The following is a 23,567-nucleotide window of genomic DNA, read 5'->3' as shown; positions in this document are numbered from 1 at the left end:
CGGTGTCCACGGGCACACTCAAGGCCTTCCGGGCTTGGTGGGAGCTGCAGGGTGTCCCTGGAGCATGCGGTGTCCACGGGCACACTCAAGGCCTTCCGGGCTTGGTGGGAGCTGCAGGGTGTCCCTGGAGCATGCGGTGTCCACGGGCACACTCGAGGCCTTCCGTGCTCAGTGGGAGCCGCAGGGGTTGGGCTGCCTTATAGACCCTGATTTTCACACTTTGATTTGATGGGTTTTGTTAAGTTTCCGTTTCCTTTCCAGTTCCTTTCGGGCTGTGCTCCATTCGTTGTTTGGAAGCAGCCCCCTTTGTTTTGTCCATCAGTTAATTTTTGTTCCTTTACTTAGTTTTCACACCGTGTATCACGCCAGACTAAGTGGCGGATGCAGAATATCCTCCTGCTGTGTGTAGATAAACGCAGCAGGTCATCACTCACAAAACTCAAAAAACAAAATAAAAAAGTTATAATTATCTGCCCTTATCATATGGCACCACAGGGCCTCAGACAATAATAGTGGAGATGGGGCCCAGAGGAGAAATAGCAAAGGATTCACTCACTTTGAGAGTAACAAACACAGTGTCTGTTCCCATAACAAGTCAGGCTGCAGTGTAAGTGAACATATCATTGGATCCAATGTACTGATAATACCGTCAGTATCTAGAGAACCATAACTAAAGTTTGGTTTTCATATAATAGTGAGTTAGTCATGGTTTGTTGACAACATAATATAATCCACTTCTGGTGTGTGTTACTCTGTCACTATTAGATCATAACCTTTAAAAAAAATAAATTTAGAATACCCAATTCATTTTTCCCAATTAAGGGGCAATTTAGCATGCTCAATCCACCTACCCGCACATCTTTGGGTTGTGGGAGTGAGACCCACGCAGACACAGGGAGAATGCGCAAACTCCACACGGACAGTGACCCGGGGCTGGGATCGAACCCGGGATCTTGGCACCGTGAGGCAGCAGTGCTAAGCGCTGTGCCACCGTGCTGCCCTCTTTATTAGACAATAACCTACCTTTTATTCCAATTCTGGTGTATGTTGCCACTGCAGGTCCTGGGCTGAATGGAGTCTGGTATAATAAACAGAGTCTGGTTCCAGTGTCTCTGAGGTCATTTCAACGGCAGGTAAGCTGATGTTAATGGAGACAAGAGGCCCAATAAACCTCCAATTGTAATAGGAGGACAAGGTGTAAGGAAGCAATGATATGTTGAGGTTTCTGTGTTGTGGTGTCACTGGGAGGTGTGTGATAAAATAGGAATGGAAACATGACAGAGACACGTGTGACTGACTCCACCTGACTGAGAGCTGTTATACCCAAGGGGACAGCAATGAGGACATGGGGAACTCCAGAGATTTCTGATATCTGAGGTACATCTGTTAGAGGAACTGAGTTCCCGAGTTACAGTCACACAGGAAATGAATCTGACAGCTCATCAGAATTAAAGTTTTAATCTTCTCTTTCAGTCACTGTGATTGAAAAGATCAAATGTTAAAACATCAGTTAGAGGAAAATTCAGACTGTCACAAAGATGAGTGAACTGTCCAATTAACCCCATTCACCATAACTCTGCCAATTTACCCTCTGCAAGTGTTTATCCAATTCCCTTTGAAAGTTACTGTGAAATCTGCTTCCAGCAGCCTGTCAGTGTGAATTCCAGATCACATCACTGTGTAAAAACCATTCTCCTCATCACCCCCTTGGGTTCTGTTGTCAAATATCTTAAATCTCTGTGTCCTCTGGTTACAAACCCTCCTGCTCTTGGGAAACAGTTTCTCCCCATCGACACTGTCACAAATCCTTCCTCATTTTGAACACCTCTATTAAATCTCCTCTTCACCTTCCCTGATCTCAGAGGGACAATCCCGATTTACCCTGCTCTGAAGAGTCACAAGGCAGCACGGTAGCATAGTGGTTAGCATAATTGCTTCACAGCTCGAGGTAGAGCTCCCGGTTAGGAGGATTGGCCATGCTAAATTGCCCTTAGTGTCCAAAATTGCGCTTAGTGTTGGGTGGGGTTACTGGGTTATGGGGATAGGGTGGAGGTGGTGGTCTTTCCAAGAGCCGGTGCAAACTCCTCCTGCGCTGTAAACCCTATGATTTCTAACTCAAAATGTTAACTCTGCTTCTCACTGTGCCGATGCTGCCAGAACGGCTGAGTTTTTCCAACATACAAAAGAAAAGAAAAAAAAAGTTTTCCCAACATTTTCTGTTTTTCTCCCTCTTTTTCCTTCTTCAATCCATCACAAACACTTCTTGATTTGAACACCTCAATTGAATAGGACAGATACAGAGGAAAGAAGAGAGATTTAAAAAGACAGATTTAAAAAAAGATAGATTTAAAAACAGACATAAAAGCTGAGAAATAGAGGATACAAGTAACACAGAAAGAATGATATAAAATATAAGGGAGCAGGTTATCAGTTCCCAGCTACAGAGAGCAGAGGGAACTCAGTGACTGATTCACAGACACAGCCGGTTCTGTCCGGGAATGGAGACTCTGAACAGAAATAACCGGCTCATTTGTAAATGTCACCACAATGTGATCTGTGTGACTCTGCCCTGACTCTGTGGACAGATATAAGCCGCACTGACAGATGTTCTCACCAGATTGTGGTCCCTGGATCTATTTTCTGCCCAGAAGTGAGATGTGCGGTTTGGAACCGGCAGCAGAGAAACAGGAAGTTGTGTTTCCTGAGAATGAAACAGCAGGCGTCAGTTTCATGTTATCACCGTGAACAGTCTTCCTGCCTGTGAGGGTGAACTCACTGTGACAGCATCAAGAACACCCACACAGATTGCTGCCGGTCTCAGCATTACAGTCACCTCACTTCCAATTTTATACTTCAAAATATGAGGTTATTTAGATTTTTAACATATTCACTGAGTTGGAAGATGGACTGAGGATTATCACTGGGAGAAATGAGGGGACATTATACTAAATTAAATTTTCCTCAAAAGAGATTTAAAGTTAGTTAGGGCCAATCGGTGAGAGAGAAAGGATTGAGTCTCCATAAATGAGATGTTGGAGGAGAGGTTCATTGTGTTCTGTGCTTCTTCAGAGAGAGAAATTAAGTGAGTTTAGGCGCTCTGTGAAATGAGTGAGTGTGAGAGTGGAGAGAGGTTAAGTGAGAACCTGAGAGAGAAGAGATGTTCAGTGAATGAGAGACAGGAGAGCAGGTTCACATACCCGAGGATCACTGAGAATGATCAGAATAAGGAGATCACCCAGAAAACAGCCAATAGGAATCTTCAGCTGAACACATCACTCAGTCTTAAAGGAATAGTCGGGGCTCTGACACTGCTCGGCTTCCAGTTAAAGGGGCAGGCACAGCTCCGCCCTTTTCTCTGTTATTTTTCTGATTGTTAAAGGCCCGTAGGGGTTAGGTTTATTTAAAAGGACAGAATGTGGGAAGCACACATCAATAAAACTGGGAATTCTTGGACACACACTGCAGCTCCTTCTTTATCCAGGAATGAAACTGTTGTCTAATTGTCGCAGCAGTTATCAGCTGCTATTTTAACACAGACTTGTTGTAAAGGAGCTTCTGTTCCGTGTCTTGGAGCTCTGAGATATGGAAGAGAGCGGCTGGGCCACATTTCTTACACGCCTCAGGATTAACCCACACGGGGACTTTGCTGTCAGTGAAGAGAGATGAGAAAGACCAAAGTGTTGTTTGTCCCTCTCAGTGTGACCCTGAAGGACTGTGTCCAGGCTGAAGTTCTGTTCCTGCTGTGTGATCCTCCCCCAGAACATAGAACGTAGAACAGTACAGCACAGAACAGGCCCTTCGGCCCTCGATGTTGTGCCGAGCCATGATCACCCTACTCAAACCCACGTATGCACCCTATACCCGTAACCCAACAACCCCCCCCCCCCCACAACCTTACTTTTTAGGACACTACGGGCAATTTAGCATGGCCAATCCACCTAACCCACACATCATTGGACTGTGGGAGGAAACCGGAGCACCCGGAGGAAACCCACGCACACACGGGGAGGACGTGCAGACTCCGCACAGACAGTGACCCAGCCGGGAATCGAACCTGGGACCCTGGAGCTGTGAAGCATTTATGCTAACCACCATGCTACCAGATTGTCCTTTCTGAGCTCCAGACAGGTGATGTTCAGTTGGGAAAGCCAAAAATCTGCAACAACGTTCAAACACATTTATTCAGAATAATAAACCTCATCAGCAGATTAAGACTGTCAGAGTGATCATTATTCAGAAGATTGTATGAACGTGTGAATCCCTTCTCACATTCAGAGCAGGTGAACGGTCTATACCCTGTATGAAGCTGCTGGTGTACCAGAAGGTTGGGTGAATTAATGAATCCTTTCCCACAGTCAGAGCAGCTGAATGGCCTCCCCAGTGTGAATTCTCTGGTGGTTCAGTAGGGCAGATGGACGGCGGAATCCTTTCCCACACACAGAGCAGGTGAATGGCCTTTGCCCAGTGTGAACATATTGGTGTGTTAGTAAATCCTTTTTGTTTTTAAAGCTCTTTTCACAGTCAGGACAATTTAAAAATTTGTTATCAGAGTGAACAAGTTGATGTGTCTGCAAGTGGGATGACTGAATGAATCCTTTCCCACACACGGAGCAGGAGAACGGTCTCTCTCCAATGTGAATACGTTGATGTGTCAGCAGATCCTTTAAAAAAAATTTTTTTAAATAAATTTAGATTAACCAATTATTTTTTCCAATTAAGGGGGCAATTTAGTGTGGCCAATCCACCTACTCTGCACATTTTTGGATTGTGGGGGCGAAACCCACGCAGACACGGGGAGAATGTGCAAACTCCACACGGACAGTGACCCAGAGCCGGGATTGAATCTGGGACCTCAGCGCCGTGAGGCAGCTGTGCTAACCACCAGGCCACCGTGCTGCCCGTCAGCAGATCCTTTTTACATTTAAAACTCTTCTCACAGTCAGGACATGTAAGTGGTCTCTTATCAGTGTGAACAAGCTGATGAGTCACAATGTGGGATGACCGAGTGAATCCCTTCCCACAAACAGGGCAGGTGAATGGCCTCTCCTCAGTGTGAACTAGTTGGTGTGTCAGAAGGTTGTATGAATGGGTGAATCACTTCCCACAAATGGAGCAGATGAACGGTCTCTCCCCAGTGTGACTGCGACGATGAACTTCCAGTTGTGGGTAACTGAATCCCTTCCCACAGTCCGCACATTTCCACGGTTTCTCGATGGTGAGGGTGTTCTTATGTCACTCCTGCTTAAAGCCTTGTCGACACACGCAACAGGAGTATAGTTTCTCCCTGCTGTGAATGGTGTGATTTTCTTTCAGGATGTGTAACTAGTTCAAGCACTTTCCACAGTCAGTGCAATGAAACACTCTCATTCGGGTGTGTGTGTGTCTCGGTGCATTTCCAGTCACACTGATCTTTGACATTTTTTTCCTTAAGCGGAAGAGACAAATATTTCTCCTTCCAGTTTCAAAGACTGATGATATTCAGCTCCTGATGAATCGAATGGCTGTCAGATCTCGATGTGATATTTGGTTCTGTCAGCCAATCCTCCACTTCCAATATCCTGTAAAAGGAGTTTACAAAAGCCATCACTGTCAGTCCAGGATAGAAATTCTGAACAGACAATTCTAGTTTCTCTGGAACATTTTTCCCTCTCTTGTTCCTCCAAAGCTGTAAATCCCCGTCCCACACACTCTTCCCTCCCCCCTGGGCTGAAATCCAAACCCATCTCACCATTTCTTTCCTCCACTCCCAGTTTTCTCCCTCCCTCTCCTCTGCCTGGGTTCAGTTCTCCAGCTCCTGTCTGCAGACTGACAATAAAACCAATGGGTCTTATTGGGGGGTTTGGGTTCTCACCATTGTTCCCGCTCGCGGCGGCTCTCATTCAGCTTCTGGGAGCCGCACTCACTCTCACTGCGGCTGCGCTCAGCCCGGAGCAGCACCGCGCATGCTCCGTACAGAGAGGTGACTTCCGGGGGCGGGGCAACTGGCGCCTGCGCGTTCTGACTCCTGAGATGGAGATAGGGTGTATTCGGTCGCGCCGGGCATTCTGGGTAGCCTTATCTGCCATTACTCCACTTTGTTCCTCAGGGTGATGAATTGGTTCCGGCACTTTTGATTACGCTCGTTGTTTGTACCGCATGTGCCAGCCGCATCGGTGTTTTTCTCTCTGATCGGCCCCTGTTAACGGCTGTCATCTGTTTAGGGGGCGATATGCAGCAGGGTGCCTGCGCGGCCACCATCTTTCTCAGCGGAAATGTGCAGCAGGGCGCATGCGCGGGCATCCAGGAACCGGAAGCCGGAAGAGAGAATCTTGTGAATTTCTCTCCAGGACTGAGAGTGAAATTCCTTTCGAAACTCCTTCAGAAAGAGGAGGATTTACTAACGGGAACTTCCAGCCAAACATCACATCATCTTGTGACTGAGTTACTCGATTCATCAGGACCAGAATATCATTGGGAGGTAAAATGGTTTGTCTGTTCTGTCTGAGAACAAAGATTTCAGATATCAGAGTGACTGGGAAACTTTTAATGACCATTCCAGGTTAAATTTGAGACTAATTACACCGATCACATTGGGGAAGTTAAATAATCTGCTGTTGTACTCTTCTGTGTGCAGGTACATTTTAAAATTGCCACATTAGCATACTTGGCAGCTAAACTGGGCAAACTGCTGACCTTGTTAGTAATGAGAGTTACTATCCCGGATTTTATCAAAATTTTTTGTTCCTCTCGCATTTGATTCAGCTCATTGTGGCTGCAAAGTAGGTATTCTTCAGAGACTTCAGAGAGTCGTGAATACCGCCCAGTCCATCACACGAACCTGCCTCCCATCCATTGATTCCATCTACACCTCTCGCTGCCGGGGGAAAGCAGGCAGCATAATCAAGGATCCCTCCCACCTGGCTTACTCACTTTTCCAACTTCTTCCATCGGGCAGGAGATACAGAAGTCTGAGAACACGCACGAACAGACTCAAAAACAGCTTCTTCCCCACTGTCACCAGACTCCTAAATGACCCTTTTATGGACTGTCCTCATTAACACTACACCCTGTCTGCTTCATCCGATGCCAATGCTTATGTAGTTACATTGTATATCTTGTGTTGCCCTATTATGTATTCTCATGTATTTTCTTGAATTCTGTTCAATTCCCTTTTCTTCCCATGTACTGAATGATCTGTTGAGCTGCTTGCAGAAAAATACTTTTCACTGTACCTCGGTACACGTGACAATAAACAAATCCAATCCAATATTCAGCCTAATCTCAATTTCCAGATTGTGAGGGCAGCACGGTGGTGCAGTGGGTTAGCGCTGCTGCCTCACGGTGCCAAAGTCGCAGGTTTGATCCTGGCTCTGGGTCACTGTCCATATGGAGTTTGCACATTCTACCCATGTTTGCATGGGTTTTGCCCCCACCACCCAAAGATGTGCAGGGTAGGTGGATTGGCCATACTAAATTGACCCTTAATTGGAAAAAAAATTGGGTACTTTAAATTTATAAAAAATAAAATAAAATTCCAGATTGTAGTCTGTAGCATTCTAAATTACATCAATTCAACTGTCTATCTAAATACCTTTTAAATGTTATGAGGGTTTAGGCCATCATTTCAGGCAGCATGTCACAGATCCTCACCACCCTCTAAACCTCCTGGTCCTTCCCTAAATATCTGCCCCCTTTTATATGTATCCCTCAACCAAAGAGAATAGGACCTTCCTATCCAATCTATTTAGATCCATCAGAATATTTATAAATATAAATTTATATTTTTTTCCAATTAAGGAGCAATTTAATTTTGCCAAGCCACCTAGCCTGCACATATTTGGTTTGTGGGGGTGAAACCCACACAGACAATGGGAGAATGTTCAAACTCCTCAGAGACTGTGACCAAGGGCCAGGATCAAACCCGGGTCCCCAACCACTGTGCCATCATGAAATTTATATATTTTAAATATTTAGAATAATCTTTATTATTGTCACAAGTAGGCTTACATTAACACTGCATGAAGTCCCCTGTGAAAATCCCCTGGTCACCACACTCCGGCACTTATTCGGGTACACAGAGGGAGAATTCAGAATGTCCAATTCACCGAACAAGCATCTCTTTCGGGACTTGTGGGAGGAAACCCATACAGACGCTGGGAGACCGTGCAGACTCTGCGCAGACAGTGTCCCAAGTGGGAATTGAACCCCGGCACCCTGGCGGGGTTAAGCAACAGTGCTAACCACTGTGCTACTGTAAACAGTTCAGCTCAATGTTCTCAGATTAAAGAAGCTGAAGCGCCCAACGTGGGTCTTGAACCCACAGCCCTGGGATTAAGAGTCCCATGCTCTACCGACTGAGCTAGCCAGGCTGCTTTTCATACTTTAATTTTGGTCTCCCTTCAGTCTTTTCTGTTCCAAAGAAAACAGCCCCAGTTTATCCAAACTTTCCTCAGAGCAAACATTGGCAATTTCTGGCTGATGTTGTTAAATCCACTCTGTACTCTCTCTGGTGCAATCTTCTGTGCACAGGAATCTAGCTCTGGCCTAACTCGTCCTGTCCTGCCATTTATCATGTCATCCTTTGCCTTGTTTTCCCTCTAGCTTTCTTCCTCATTCCACAAGTGTTCAATCATTTTTGTGTCAAAGGTAAACTTCTTCCTCATGTTCCTACATTTACTTTCAAATCAATGATATAAACCAGGAATGAAGGGCCCAGTACTGATTCCTTTGAAATTGGTACTGGAAACAGCCCTTTTATTTTCTCTGTTCTTTATGGGATGCGAGTGTCATGGGCAAACCAGCTTGGTTGCCCATTCCTAATTGTCCTGAAACTGAGTGGTTTGCTGGGCAATTCAGAATTAACCACATTTCAGTGAGTTGGCCAGATCAGGTAACGCCGGTGCAGACTCGATGGGCTGAATGGTTTCCTTCTGCACTGTAGATTCTATGATTAATTCTGACCTTGGGTCATTGTCGTTGTGGAGTTTTCCTGCGTCTGCGCAGATTTCCTTTTCGGGTGCCCTTGCCGCCATCTTTATTGGATGTGCATCAGAGCGCATGCGCGTTTCTCATCTTTGTCGGGGCGATGTTTCAATGAGTGGGAGGAGCTTGTTCCCCATTGTTCAGAATGGAGACAACTTGTCCATCAAACTGGATTAGTCTTTGAGTCCCAATGTCTTATTGATGATTCAAAGCGGTGGCAGAGATGGAAAGAAAAGGAAGTGAATCCTGCTCTCCGGATTTCACTGTCTCATTGGACATCCTGCCCCATGTGTCCAAAGCTCTGAGGTTCTGTTCAGCCACATGAAGACCCAGGATAGAAATTCACCCTGAGTTCACACCACCCATCATGGGCGGTCATCCTGGACCCGGGAGCAGGAGGGAGGAATGTTGTGAATTAATTTTAGAAACACCTTTTACAGGGGATTAGTAGGGGAGGATTTACACACAGCAAACTCAAACCAGAAGAAATGTTTATCTTTCCTGAATTTCATTTCTGGACTGACAGTGATGCCTTTGTAAACTTCTTTCACAGGGGCTTAGAAAGGGATTCACAGACAGGAAACTCACAACCAATCCTCACATCAAATTCTGACAGCACCATTTGGGTTATCAGGACCTGGAGATTATCGACCTTTGTGTGTCAGCGTTGAGTTCAGATCATTATCACTCGCTGTATAAAATGTCTACCTCCGATCTCCCCTGCAGATCTTGCTCACAATCTTAAATCTGTGTCTACTCACAATCCTGAGTAGACATCATCCTGAAATCGAGGGACTGCTGATGACAAGAGGGTCAGTGTGCAACAGGGGGGCAAGAGCGGGCATCATAGACCAGGGAGCAGGAGGAGAGAATGTTGTAAATTTCTATCTTGGACTGATTGTGATTCATTTTGGAAACTCCTTTTACAGGGGATTAGTAGGGGATGATTTATACACAGCAAATACAAATCGGGAGAAATATTTATCTTTCCCGAATTTTATTTCGGGACTGACCGTGATGCCTTTGTAAACTTCTTTCACAGGGACTTAGAAAGGGATTCACAGACAGGAAATTCACAACCAATCCTCACATCAAATTCTGACCATTCGAGTTACCAAGACTTGGATTGGATTGGATTTGTTTATTGTCACGTGTACCGAGGTACAGTGAAAACCTGGAGATTATCGACCTTTGTTTGTAAGCATTGAGTTCCATATCATTATCACTCCCTCTGTAAAATTTCTTCCTCATATCCTCCCTGTAGATCTTGCTCACCATATGAAATCTGTGTCCCATAATTCTTTTACAATCTACTGACGGGAACAGATTGATTTATCTTTTTCCGGGTTCGTTGTTGTCGTTTCCGGTGCCTGGGTCATGCCAGATGGTCCGTCCAAATTCCACTCCGTTATTGTGTATTTATAGCGGTTGAAGGGGCTTGGACCAGTCCATTTCCAGATCCAGTACTCGAGTGAAGTCTCCGCCGAGCATTGATTGATGTGTATCCAGATCTGGGATAGATCCCAACTATATTTTTACAAATGCCACATCGTCTCAGTTAGGGGCTTAGCCATTCACCAGCACCACCACTGTACCCGCCAATGACCCACTGACCACCACGTATCTCCCATTAGTGTCCGCAATGATCCTAGTGACTGAAAGAGGGATCTGTTTATTGATTAGAATTGCAGCACATCGAGCCCTTCCGTCAAAGCCCGAGTGAAACACTTGGCTCACCCCTCCGCAGTCCTGGTCTGATCTCTAACCCTTAGTCAAAGCCCGAGTGAAACACTTGGCTCACCCCTCCGCAGTCTGGTCTGATCTCTAACCCGTGAGTGAGTCTCCTGCAAGAACACCACACCAGCATTTCGATTCTTTCAGTGAGCGAAAACACTCGACCCCTTCACTGTTCCACCCAATTCCCTTGCGTTCCAGGTGAGCAGCTGAATCAAGGGTCTCTGCACCAGCCCCCATCAGGGAATCAGCCATTTCCACCGTGAGGGGCTATCCAGCAAATCTTCAAAAAGTACAGGCCAAGGGTCCACCCAAGATGGCCGCCACACGCACACATCTTCAGAGTAAAACAAAAACAGTTTTATAGTCATCATCAGCAAACTAACCCCCCCCTCCCCCATTTTTCATCAACTCCCCACCGAGAGACACACAAATTGAATCCAAAAGCACCCCCCCCCCTCCCCCCGGGGCTCCGGCCCAGACGCTGAGCTTGTTGAACCAGCCGAAAATGGTTCACCAGCTGCAGCTACACCCCCCCCAATCTCACTCCCATTCACCAGCTGACTGCTGGCAGGGCAGCTTCTCTCAGGACAACAAGAAAATAAAAACAACGATATTGCCCACTTCGAGGATAAAACATATTTCAGAATGCAGTCGCTCACCAGACTCAATTTCCAACGGGAGCCATCACCCCCCCCCCCCCCCCCTCCCCCCCTCATAGATCTGCGTTGTGCTTTGTAAAGAAAATCTTGCTTCATCCCCACACAGAAAAACAGATTCTATCAGAAAATGTTAAAAACTATATTGAGGATATCACAACACCCATCCCACCCCACAGGGAATGTAGATCTTGTCCAATGCAGATAACTGGACCCCAGTCCATGCTTCACTGGACCCCAGTCCATGTGCTAGTGCATGAGTCACAGAAGGTTGATTTACAAGTGCAACAGGTGATTAAGAAGGCAAATGGAATTTTGTCCTTCATTGCTAGAGGGATGGAGTTTAAGACTAGGGAGGTTATGTTGCAATTGTATAAGGTGTTAGTGCGGCCACACCTGGAGTATTGTGTTCAGTTTTGGTCTCCTTACTTGAGAAAGGACGTACTGGCGCTGGAGGGTGTGCAGAGGAGATTCACTAGGTTAATCCCAGAGCTGAAGGGGTTGGATTATGAGGAGAGGTTGAGTAGACTGGGACTGTACTCGTTGGAATTTAGAAGGATGAAGGGGGATCTTATAGAAACATTTAAAATTATGAAGGGAATAGATAGGATAGATGCGGGCAGGTTGTTTCCACTGGCGGGTGACAGCAGAACTAGGGGACATAGCCTCAAAATAAGGGGAAGTAGATTTAGGACTGAGTTTAGGAGGAACTTCTTCACCCAAAGGGTTGTCAATCTATGGAATTCCTTGCCCAGTAAAGCAGTTGAGGCTCCTTCATTACATGTTTTTAAGCTAAAGATAGATAGTTTTTTGAAGAATAAAGGGATTAAGGGTTATGGTGTTCGGGCTGGAAAGTGGAGCTGAGTCCACAAAAGATCAGCCATGATCTAATTGAATGGTGGAGCAGGCTCGAGGGGCCAGATGGCCTACTCCTGCTCCTAGTTCTTATGTTCTTATGTTCACAATAAAGGTATTCACCTCCTCCACTGTCTCCAAATGGAAGTCTTTGGACTCATTTGTAACCCGCAGCTTTGCCGGGTATACCACCCCGAATCAAACTCCTTTCTTACACAGAGCAGCCTGAACCTTATTAAAGGCCACTCACTTCCTCACCAGCTTGGCTCCCACATCCTGGTAAATCCTCACTCGGAAAACTGAGTGAATCCCTTCCAACACTCAGAACAGGTGAATGGTCTGTCACTGGTGTGACTGCGGTGATGAGTTCCCATCTCACATGGGGACTTGAATCCCATCCAACAGTCCCCACATGAAAAATGAAATGAAAATCGCTTACTGTCGCAAGGAGGTTTCAAATGAAGTTACTGTGAATAGCCCCTAGTCGATACATTCCGGCACCTGTTCGGGGAGGCTGGTACGGGAATTGAACCGTGCTGCTGGCCTGCCTTAGTCTGCTTCAAAGCCAGCTATTTAGCCCTGTGCTAAACCAACCCCTATTACCACGGTTTCAGCATGCTGCTGGTGTCCTTGTGCCTGTCCACGTTTGACGATCAATTGAATAATAAACTTTATTAGTGTCACAAATAGGCTAACATGAACACTGCAATGGTTACTGAGAAAATCCCTCAGTCACTGCACTCCGGAGCCTGTTCGGGTACTCGGAGGGAGAATTCAGAATGCTGGAATGTGGCGACTAGGGGCTTTTCACAGTAACTCATTGAAGCCTACTCGTGACAATAAGCGATTTTCATTTCATTTTTTTTCATTTCAAATCACCAAATAAGCACGATTTTTGGGACTTGTGGGAGGAAACAGGAACACCCTGAGGAAACTCACACAGAACACGGGGAGAATGTGCAGACTCCACACAGACAGTGACCCAAACTGGGAATCGAACCCGAGTCCCTGGTGCTGAGAATCAACAATGCTACCCACTGTGCTGTCGTGGCAACCTTGTCCCCACAGAGAGCATGTGTACGGTCTCTCCCCGCTCTGAATGGAGTGGTGTTTTTTCAGACTGTGTAACTGGTTAAAGCTCTTTCCACAGTCAGTTCACTGGAACACTCTCACTCGAGTCATGTGTGTGTGCATCGGTTTTCTGACAGTCACACTGATCTTGGAAAATCTTTCCCTACGGACAGACCAGACAAACATTTCTTCTTCCACATTCACAGGCCAATGATATTCAGGTCCTGATGAATTGATTGACACTATTAAATCTTGTTGTGACGTTTGATTTGAGTTTCCATCTGTAAAGCCTCCCCTTCTAACCCCCTATAAAAGGAGTTTACAAAAGCCATCACCGTCAGTCCAGGATAGAAATTCTGAACAGGCAATTCCAGTTTCTCTGGAACATTTTTCCCTCTCTTGTTCCCCCAAAGCTGTAAATCCCCGTCCAACACACTCTCCCTCCTCTCTGGGCTGAAATCCAAACCCATCTGCACCGTTTCTTTTTTAAAATTTAGAGTACCCAATTCATTTTTTCCAATTAAGGGGCAATTTAGCGTGGCCAATCCACCTACCCTGCACATCTTTGGCTTGTGGGGAGAAACCCACGCAAACACGGGGAGAATGTGCAAACTGCACACGGACAGTGACCCAGAGCTGGGATCGAACCTGGGACCTCGGCGCCATGAGGCAGTAGTGCTAACTACTGTGCCACCATGCTGCCCTTCTGCACCATTTCTTTCCTCCACTCCCAGTTTTCTCCCTCCCTCTCCTCTGCCAGGGTTCAGTTCTCCAGCTCCTGTCTGCAGACTGACAATAAAATCAATGGGCCTTATTGGGTGTTTGTGAATCCTCCCCGCCCACCTGCCAGGGTTTCCTTCCTTGCCATCGGAGAGACCTCTGATTTATTGTTCTCCCTTGTGGTCCAGGTCTCTCCCTCAGCTTGACATATTTATTTGTCTGGCAAAAAGGATGGTCTCTTTCCTAATGTTCACAATTAAAGGGGTGGGTTCCCATGGAGATGTTTGACATTTCAGGGGACATTAAATTAACAATGGACAGAGATATGTCTGGTGTTGTTACATGGTACAGATTAGATATATTATTTACGGTTCTGTAATAAAGTATATTTATTATGATTTCTCTTCTTGTAATGTAAGATTGCAGCTCCGTTATAGATTTCCAGTCATCTCTTCCCTCAGAGGGTTGTTAATCTCTGGATTTCTCTTCCACAGGGACCGGTTGTATCTGGGGGTCATTGAATATATTGAAAATAGAGAGAAAGCTGAGATGAGGAGGGATCTCTTCACTCGAGGATGTGGTGAAGCTTTGGAATTCTCTACCCCAGAGGAATGTGGAGCCTCAGTCATCAGGTACGTTCAAGACAAATATTGACAGGTCTCTAGATATTGAAGATATCGAGGAATATGGGGATCGAGTGGGAAAATGGTGCTGAGGTAGAGCGGCCAAAAGGCCAACTCTTACTCCTATTATAATCTCTGTGTCGTGGTCAGGAAGCAGGATCTGAGCTGGGATCTGTCAATCAACATGAATCTGCATCTTCAGGAGAATTGGGAGGATGAATATTAGATACAGCAGAGTGAGAATGGAGGGAGATTGTGTGGGATGGAGATTTACAGCTTTTGGAGAACAATAGAGGAAATAATATTTCATAGAAACTAGAATTGTCTGTTCTGAATTTCTATCGTGTACTAACAATGATGATTTTTGCAAATTGTTTTTAAAGGATATTGGAAGAGGAGGAATTATAGACAAATCTCAAACATCATGTTTCGATGTGACAAAAGTCACTCGATTCCTTCTGACCTGAATATCATCGGGCTCTGAATATCATCGGTGAGAAGGAGAAATATTTGTCTGATCTGTCGGCTTCAAAAGGTTTTAAGTACGAAAAGCACCGAGACCCACATAATGCACACCCGAGTGAGAGTGTTCCAGTGAAATGACTGTGGAAAGAGTTTCAACTATTACACAGCCTGAAAAAACATCACACCATTCACAGTGAGGAGAGACAGTGCACATGTTCTGTGTGTAGACAAGGCTTCCACGGCATGTCCAGTCTGGAGAGACACGAGGGGACCCAAAACATGGAGAAACCGTGGAAATTTGGGGACTGTGGGGAGGTATTGAGAGTCACATCTCCGCTGGAGACTCATCGACGCAGTCACACTGGGGAGAGGCCATTCACCTGCTCTGTGTGTGGGAAGGGATTCGCTCAGTTATCCACCCTCAAGTCACACCAGCGAGTTTACACTGAGGAGAGGCCATTCATCTGCTCTCAGTGTGGGAAGGGATTCAGTGATTCAGCCGCCCTACAGAGACACCAGCGAATTCACACTGGGGAAAGGCCGTTCACCTGTTCTTTGTGTGGGAAGGAATTCAGTGATTCATCCAACCTGCGGGAACATCAGAGAATTCACACTGGGGAAAGGCCATTCACCTGCTCCCTCTGTGGGAAGGGATTCGCACATTCATCCAATTTGCAGAAACATCAGCGAGTTCACACTGGGGAGAGGCCGTTCACCTGCTCCATCTGTGGGAAGGGATTCACACAGTTATCCAGCCTGCAGAAACATCGGCGAGTTCACACTGGGGAGAGGCCATTCACCTGCTCTCAATGTGGGAAGGGATTCACACAGTTATCCAGTCTGCAGAGACATCAGCAAATTCACACTGAGGAGAGGCCATTCACCTGCTCTTAGTGTGGGAAGGGATTACATAGAAACATAGAAAATAGGAGCAGGAAGAGGCCATTTGGCCCTTTGCGCCTTGTAATTGAAAATATGGAAAGATATGTCATTTGAAACATGGAAGTCTGGTAATACCTGATTTAAGAAACATAAGAGAAGGTAGGGAAAAATCCCACGAAGGGTTAACAGCAGCTGCCAGGAGAGGATTGTAAAACGCAGATAGCTTTGGTCAAGCAGGCTTAGCAAACAAAATAAGCAGGTCTTTCAAGACACAATCAGTGAATTTTAGTGTACAGCTAAAAGCAATGTTTTGCACCTCCTTTTGAAGTTGGGTAAGCAGATGGAAAAGAATGGATGAGGTTCAGCTGAATTAGGTGACAAGTGTTTAAATGTGAGGCAAATCTTTTAAACTCCCCACCAATTGAATCTTTAGTATAAAGCTAAAAGCAATATTTCACACCTTCATTGAAGTTAAGCAGCTGGAAAAGAATGGATGAGGTTCAGTTGAATTAGGTGACAATTCTAGGTGTGAAATTTTGCTGACAGGTGAATATGGAAAGCTGGAGACAACGTGTCTACGAAAACATAAATTAGACCCAAATCAAAGTCAAAATTATGAGCTGGGGACACAGTTTGATAAAACTATAGAAATGGCAGCATCAGAAGTCACACCACGTTGAAATCAAAGCATTTTTGAACATCACAAAGGAAACAATGTAATTAAAGATCTATGAGATGAGGTCATGCTCAAAATGAATACTTAGTCGTGTTAGAAACATTTAGATTATAGGTACCTTTTACAATCCAAGTGAAATAAAAGTTACTTTACAATAAAGTAATAAAAACTTTAACTGTTAGAAAGATATATAAACGCTGAGAAAGGAGCAGAGAAGAAACAAGAGTCAGCTCAGAGTCAGCTCTCATAGCTCGGTCATGGGAAAGGGACAGAGCAAAGCAGCCGAGCTAAAACAGCTAATATATCTAATGAAGACCAGAATTTAGAGAGGAGGTAGAGTCAGCTCAGAACCAGCTCTCATAGCTCAGTACATGGGAAAGATGGAGCATCGTAACCAAGCAAAACAGCTAATACATCTGAGGAAGACCAAAAGCTAAAGAAGAGTGATTGTCAAGGTGGGCCTGAAGGTCCCTTCACCCAACCAGGAGAATCCAGAAGCAAAATCTTTTTACTTTTCTGTAAAGGCAGTGATTGCATCTTTTTAAAAGAAGAAATATAAGAATAAAATAACTTAAAAGTTTTAACCTGACACAGTGGTTATTACAAAGCCTACTTTACTTAGCAACGCAGGACCCAGGATACCGATGCTACTAAAGTGGTAAGTAGGTAAAATTCTTCTGTGAAGGTATGGGTTATACCGGGGGATAACTTGAAAATATAGTTTGACCTGAATAGCACCCACCTAAGTCTGCATCGGAGTCAGGGAGTGAGAATCCCTGTTCACCATTTAGAATATCAACACTTTTTGGTATAGGGGGAGTTCTAAGAATAGTGGTGAGTTTTTAACTTCAGCCTGCTCTGCAATTCATTATGATCACGGCTTATCATCCAACTCTTTTCACAGTGACTTCACTGCAGTGTTAATGCAAGCCTACTTGTGGCAATAAAGATTATTATTGTTATTATTACTAAGATTTGCAGTGTAGGTGAATTGGCCACGCTAAATTGCTCCTTAATTGGAAAAAAAATTGGGTACTTCAAATTTTTAAAAAATCTAATCTACTGAATATCTGGGGCCCCAGCACCGATCTCTGCGGTACCCCACTAGGCACTGCCTGCCAGTTTGGAAAAAAACATGAATTCCTCTTTGTTTCCTGTCTGCCAACCAGTTTTCTATCTATCTCAATACACTGCCCTAATCCCATGTGCTTTAATTTTACACACTAATCTCTTTTGGGTGATTTTGTCAAAAGCTACCTGAAAATCCAAATATACCACATCCACTGGCTCCCCCTCGTTAACTCTACCAGTTACACCCTCGAAGAATTCCAGTCGATTTAGTCAAGCATGATTTCTCCTTCATAAATCCATGCTGACTCTGTCCGATCCTGCCACTGGTTTCTCAGTACTTTGCTTTAAAACCTTTGATAATGGATTCTAGAATTTTCCCCACTGTCGATGTCAGGCATACTGCCCTATAATTCCCAGTTTTCTCTCTCTCTCATTTTAAAGAGTGGAATTATATAAGCCACCCTCCAATCTGCAGGAACTGTTCCAGAGTCTATAGAATCCTGGAAGATGACCACCAATATATCCACTATTTCTAGAGCCTGAAGTACTTTGGTTGCAGATTATCAGGCCCTGGGGATTTACCAGCCTTCAGTCCCATCAATTTCCCCAACACCATTTCTCTCCTAATATTGATCTCCTTCAGTTCCTCCCTCTCACTAAATCCTGCCTTCCCCAACATTTCTGGTATCTGATTTATGAAGACAGGACCAAAGTATGTATTTATTTGCTCGCCCATTTCTTTGTCCCCAATTATACATTCCCCTGTTTCTGACTGTAAGGAACCTACATTTGTCTTCCACAATCTTTTTCTCTTCACATACCGATAGAAACTTTTACAATCAGCCTAATTTCCTGTTTTATGCCATTTCCAACATCATCACTGCGGTTTGGGGGTCTAGATATGATGCTCACTAATTTTTTTGCCCCTTGGTGTTTCTCAGTTCTACCCATACAGATTCCACATTGTTGGAGCTAATATCCTTCCTCAGTATTGCATTAATTTCCTCTTTAACCAGCACTGCCACTCCACTGCCTTTTCCTTATTGCCTGTCCTTCCTAAATACTGAATATATTCAGTTCCCATCCCTGGTCATCCTGCAGCCATCTCTCCATAATCCCGATTATCTCACACCCATTTACGTCTATTTGCACAATTCACTTGGTTATGCCGTCTGCAGTCACACCAGCGAGTTCATACTGGAGAGAGGCCATTCACCTGCTCGCAATGTGCGAAGGGATTTTGTAATTTCTCGCACTTTGAGACACCAACAAGTTCACAACTGATTACAGGGATTGGATTCTGCTGTTATTGTTTCTGTTCTCAATTACATCCAGGACTGAATTTTGTTCATTCTGTAGGTCAGTGGGGATGGTCAGAGGGTTTCTTTCTGCTGGATTGGCCAGTCTCTCAGCTTCTTCTCCAATGGACTGATTCTCTCTGAACCTTCTTGCGAATATCTGGTTGCACATTTCACAAGGATCGAAGAGCGAAAGGGTGTTTGGAGGTTAGAACATAGAACAGTACAGCACAGAACAGGCCCTTCGGCCCTCGATGTTGTGCCGAGCAATGACCACCCCAGTCAAACCCACGTATCCACCCTATACCCGTTACCCAACAACCCCCCCTCCCTCCCCCCCTCCCCCCCCCTTTCATCTGCTCTGAGCGTGGGAAGACATTCACTTTTTCATCCAACCTGCAGAGACACCAGCAGTTTCACTTATGATTACAGGGGGCAGCACGGTGGCACAGTGGTTAGCATTGCAGCCTACGGCGCTGAGGACCCGGGTTCGAATCCTGGTCCTGGGTCACTGTCCGTCTGGAGTTTGCACATTCTCCCTGTGTCTGCGTGGGTTTCGCCCCCACAACCCAAAGATGTGCAGGTTAGGTGAATTGGCCATGCTAAATTGCCCCTTAATTGGAAAAAATAATTGGGTACTCTAAATTTATTTTTTTTAAACTTATGATTACAGGGCTGGGATTCTGCTGCTGTTTATGTCGTCCAGAACTGAACCATGTTCATTCTGATAGTTGGGTTGATTTTTAATTACCAGTGGGGGTGGGAACGGGTGCTGGTGTGATGTGAAAATTACTTTCCTGGTCTGTGACACTGGATCTGCAGCCTCTGAGACCGTTTGTAATTTTCAAAAGGCTGGTAGAGGGGAGGAAATGAGAAACCTGCTCACTCCAATAAATAGCAATTTAAGCTCATCGATGAACTTGTTATGAAAATGAAATATGAAGCCTGGAACAAAATGTGATTGTTAATCTGTTTTTTGCATGAAGTTAGACAGTGTGGTGCATGTTGAAATGAAACGAAAATGAAAATCGCTTATTGTCACGAGTAGGCTTCAATGAAGTTACTGTGAAAAGCCCCTAGTCGCCACATTCCGGCGCCTGTTCGGGGAGGCTGGTACGGGCATGTTATTGCACAGCTGTCAGAGTCACTGTGGGTCAAAACATGGTTTGTTTTCATGTAATTTTCTTTAAAATTGAGGGATAAACTAGCACATAGTCTGCTCTGTATTCACCTGGTCCTTTCAGGAGCTGCCTGCTTCCCTCGCCAAAACAGCAGTCCCCAAAATGGCTGCTGCCTGCATTTGGGGTTGGAGGTGAACTCAGCTCTTGCTCAATCATTTACAATTTACATTTAACCTGGTGTCACGAGAATGTTGCAGTTCAGTTGCAGGGTTCAAACCTGGAACCCATCCAGTATCAGGTTCCCCGACACCACATTGAAAGTCCAGCTCTTGGAGCTGATTTCTGTTGATGTGGACCCCTATAATGGGGCTGGAGTTTAATATTCTAGATATTAATATTAAATGTGAAATAAATCAGTTTGGTGTCAAACCCACACTGTGTCGAGTATTTGTTTCCTCCCAAGATAAAAGATAAAAGGAGACTAATTGAAATGCTGTTCTCGACTGTTCCACTTTGAGCCATTTCTCCTTTGTCAAAGAAAGACTTGTATTTTGTGGAACCTTTCCTGAACTCAGGATGTCCCTGGCATTTTACAGCCAATTTAATTCCTTTGAAGTGCAGTCAATGTTGTAATATAGGAAATACAGCAGCTAATTTGTGCACAGCAAGATCTCATAGACTGCAACACGCTCAGACCCAGTGTGTTAGCTTTGTTACAAAGCCATTGGAGTAAAAGATTCCACTACAGCTAAACAGGGCAGTCCTGAGGCCTCCGCTGGAGTACTGTCCACAGGTTCTGTCTCCTTACCCAGGGATGGACATACTTACTGAGGGGTTGTTGAGGATCGGTTCACTGGACTGGTTACAGGAGTGAGGGGATTGTCCCAAGAGGAGAAATTGAGTTGACTTGGCCATTATTGAGTGGAGATGGTTAGGTTCTCTCTAGTTGGAGATGGTCATTGCCTGGCACTTAAACCAAGATTTTGATCATCGTTAATATTATGATTTCAGTTCAGCATCTAATTCTGAGTGGACTTTAGGTATTATGTTAATTTTTGAATCCTTGCATGTTCACCATAAGACATAGGAGCAGAATTAGGCCACTTGGCCCATCGCGTCTGCTCTGCCATTCAGTCATGGCTGATATTTTCTCATCCCCCTTCTCCCCATAACCCCTGATCCCCTTATTAATCAAGAACCTATCTATCTCTGTCTTAAAGACACTCAGTGATTTGGCCTCCACAGCCTTCTGCGGCAAAGAGTTCCACAGATTCACCACCCTCTGGCTGAAAAAAATCCTTCTCATCTCTGTTTTAAAGGATCGTCCCTTTAATCTGAGATGGTGTCCTCTAGTTCTAGTTTTTCCTACAAGTGGAAACATCTTCTCCACGTCCACTCTATCCAGGCCTCGCAGTATCTTGTTCGCTTCAATAAGATCCCCTCTCATCCTTCTGAACTCCAACGAGTACAGACCAAGAGTCCTCAAACGTTCCTCATACGACAAGTTCTTCATTCCAGGGATCATTGTTGTGAACCTCCTCTGGACCCTTTCCAAGGCCAGCACATCCTTCCTTAGATATGGGGCCCAAAACTGCTCACAATACTCCACATGGGGTCCAACCAGAGCCTTACTCAGCCTCAGAAGTACATCCCAGGTCACAGTGCCATATAGGTTTTTCTAACTGGCGTCAATAGTCTACCATTAATAAATTGATCTTTTAAATAATGCTGCTGCCTCATAAAATTGAGCATTTGCATACTATAACCGTTTTGCATTTAACATACATTAATTCATATTGCATTATGGGCTTGAAAACAACACTTTTTTGTTGCACATATTCTTGCAAAAGGAATTAGTTATCGTGTGGGATCACCAAAATACAACTAACACCAATAGGTGGACAATGCATGAGTTAGAATTGGAATGCCAATTCACTTCTGGATTTGAGACAAGAACATATTATTATAAAAGCAAATTACTGCGGATGCTGGAATCTGAAACGAGAGGGAAAATCTCAGCAAGTCTGGCAGCATCTGTAGGGAGAGAAAGTGCTAACGTTTCGAGGCCGATGACTCTTTGTCAAAGCTAACACGTGGGTTTGGAGTAGGGTGATCATTGCTCGGCACAACATCGAGGGCCGAAGGGCCTGTTCTGTGCTGTACTGTTCTATGTTCTAACAGACAGAGTGGGAAATATTTATACTGTTGGGTGAGAATGAAAGATGAGTCATAGCCACAGAAACCCAGGGAAACCGGGTGCTAATGGCCACAGATACCAAGGTGAAAGAGTGCTAATGGCAGTCCCCAGAGAGGACAAAAGATGTGAAAGGTCAAACAGCAGGGAAACTAACATCAGAGAAGGTGTGGGGGAGGGGAAGGGGGAAGCAAAGAGGAGAAAGGTACAGGAAAGAAGAAATGGTAAAAAAAGTTAAAATGAAATGAAAACAAATGGGTCGAGGTGGGGCTGATCATCTGAAGTTGTTGAATTCAATGTTCAGGCTGGAAGGCTGTAGCGTGCCTAGCCGGAAGATGAGATGTTGTTCCTCCAGTTTGTGTTGCACTTCACTGGAACATTGCAGCAGGCCAAGACCAGACATGTGGGCATGGGAGCTTTTGTTAAAATGGGAAGCAACAGGAAGGTCAGGATCCTGAATGCGCACAGACCGAAGATGCTCAGCAAAAGCGATCACCCAGTCTGCATTGGGTCTCTTCCCGATATAGAGGGACCACATTGGGAGCGCGAATGCAATAGACAGGGGTGGGCAAACTTTTCCGTGCAAGGGCCACATTCAGAAATTCACAATTTAAAGGGCCGCATAGTATATTAATTAATAGTCCCCGGTTGTAACCAATTAGCGTGCGGCATATACCTCAGAGCGCTTCCCCCGGCGGCATCCTGCCTTTAGCCCTCTTTTTCTCTACTTTTCAAAAATGGCGCTTCACCCGGTTATGATTCTGGGGCCCTCATGTAGAAAATAGAACAGTAACAGCACAGAACATGCCCTTTGGCCCTCGTGTTGTGCGAGCAATGATCACCCTACCAAGTCATGTATCCACCCTATACCGGTAACCCAACCGGTAACCCAATTAAACTTATTTTTTTTTAAAAACGCATGCGGGCCGTAGTTGCCCACCCCTGCAATAGACCAAATTGAAAGAGGTGCAAGTGAAACGCTGCTTAACCTGGAATGAGTGTTTTGGGCCTAGAATGTTAAGCATGGAAGAGGTAAAGGGGCAGGTGTTACACCTTCTGCGATTGCATGGGAAGGTGCCATGGGTGATGGGGAGAGGTACTGGTTATGGTGGAGGAGTGGAGCTAGATTATCTCGGAGGGAACGGTCTCTGCGGAATGTTGACAGAGGGATTGAAGAGAAGATGTGTTTGGTGGTGACATCACGCTTGAGTTGGCGAAAATGGCGGCGGATTATGCT

The 23,567-nt window shown here is 45.1% G+C and overlaps 1 non-coding gene across 1 annotated transcript; it reads right to left on the bottom strand.

Annotated features, from left to right (window-relative positions):
* Positions 1 to 8,275: 8,275 nt before the first annotated feature.
* Positions 8,276 to 8,348, bottom strand: trnak-cuu. The gene has a single exon. It is a non-coding gene; the product is annotated as a tRNA-Lys (tRNA).
* Between the last annotated feature and the right edge of the window lie 15,219 nt (positions 8,349 to 23,567).

This window comes from Scyliorhinus canicula, unplaced genomic scaffold (assembly GCF_902713615.1).
Source record: "Scyliorhinus canicula unplaced genomic scaffold, sScyCan1.1, whole genome shotgun sequence".
Lineage (NCBI taxonomy): Eukaryota > Metazoa > Chordata > Chondrichthyes > Carcharhiniformes > Scyliorhinidae > Scyliorhinus > Scyliorhinus canicula.
Note: the sequence above shows the minus strand (reverse complement) of the source record. Positions and strands in the feature narration are given on the sequence as shown.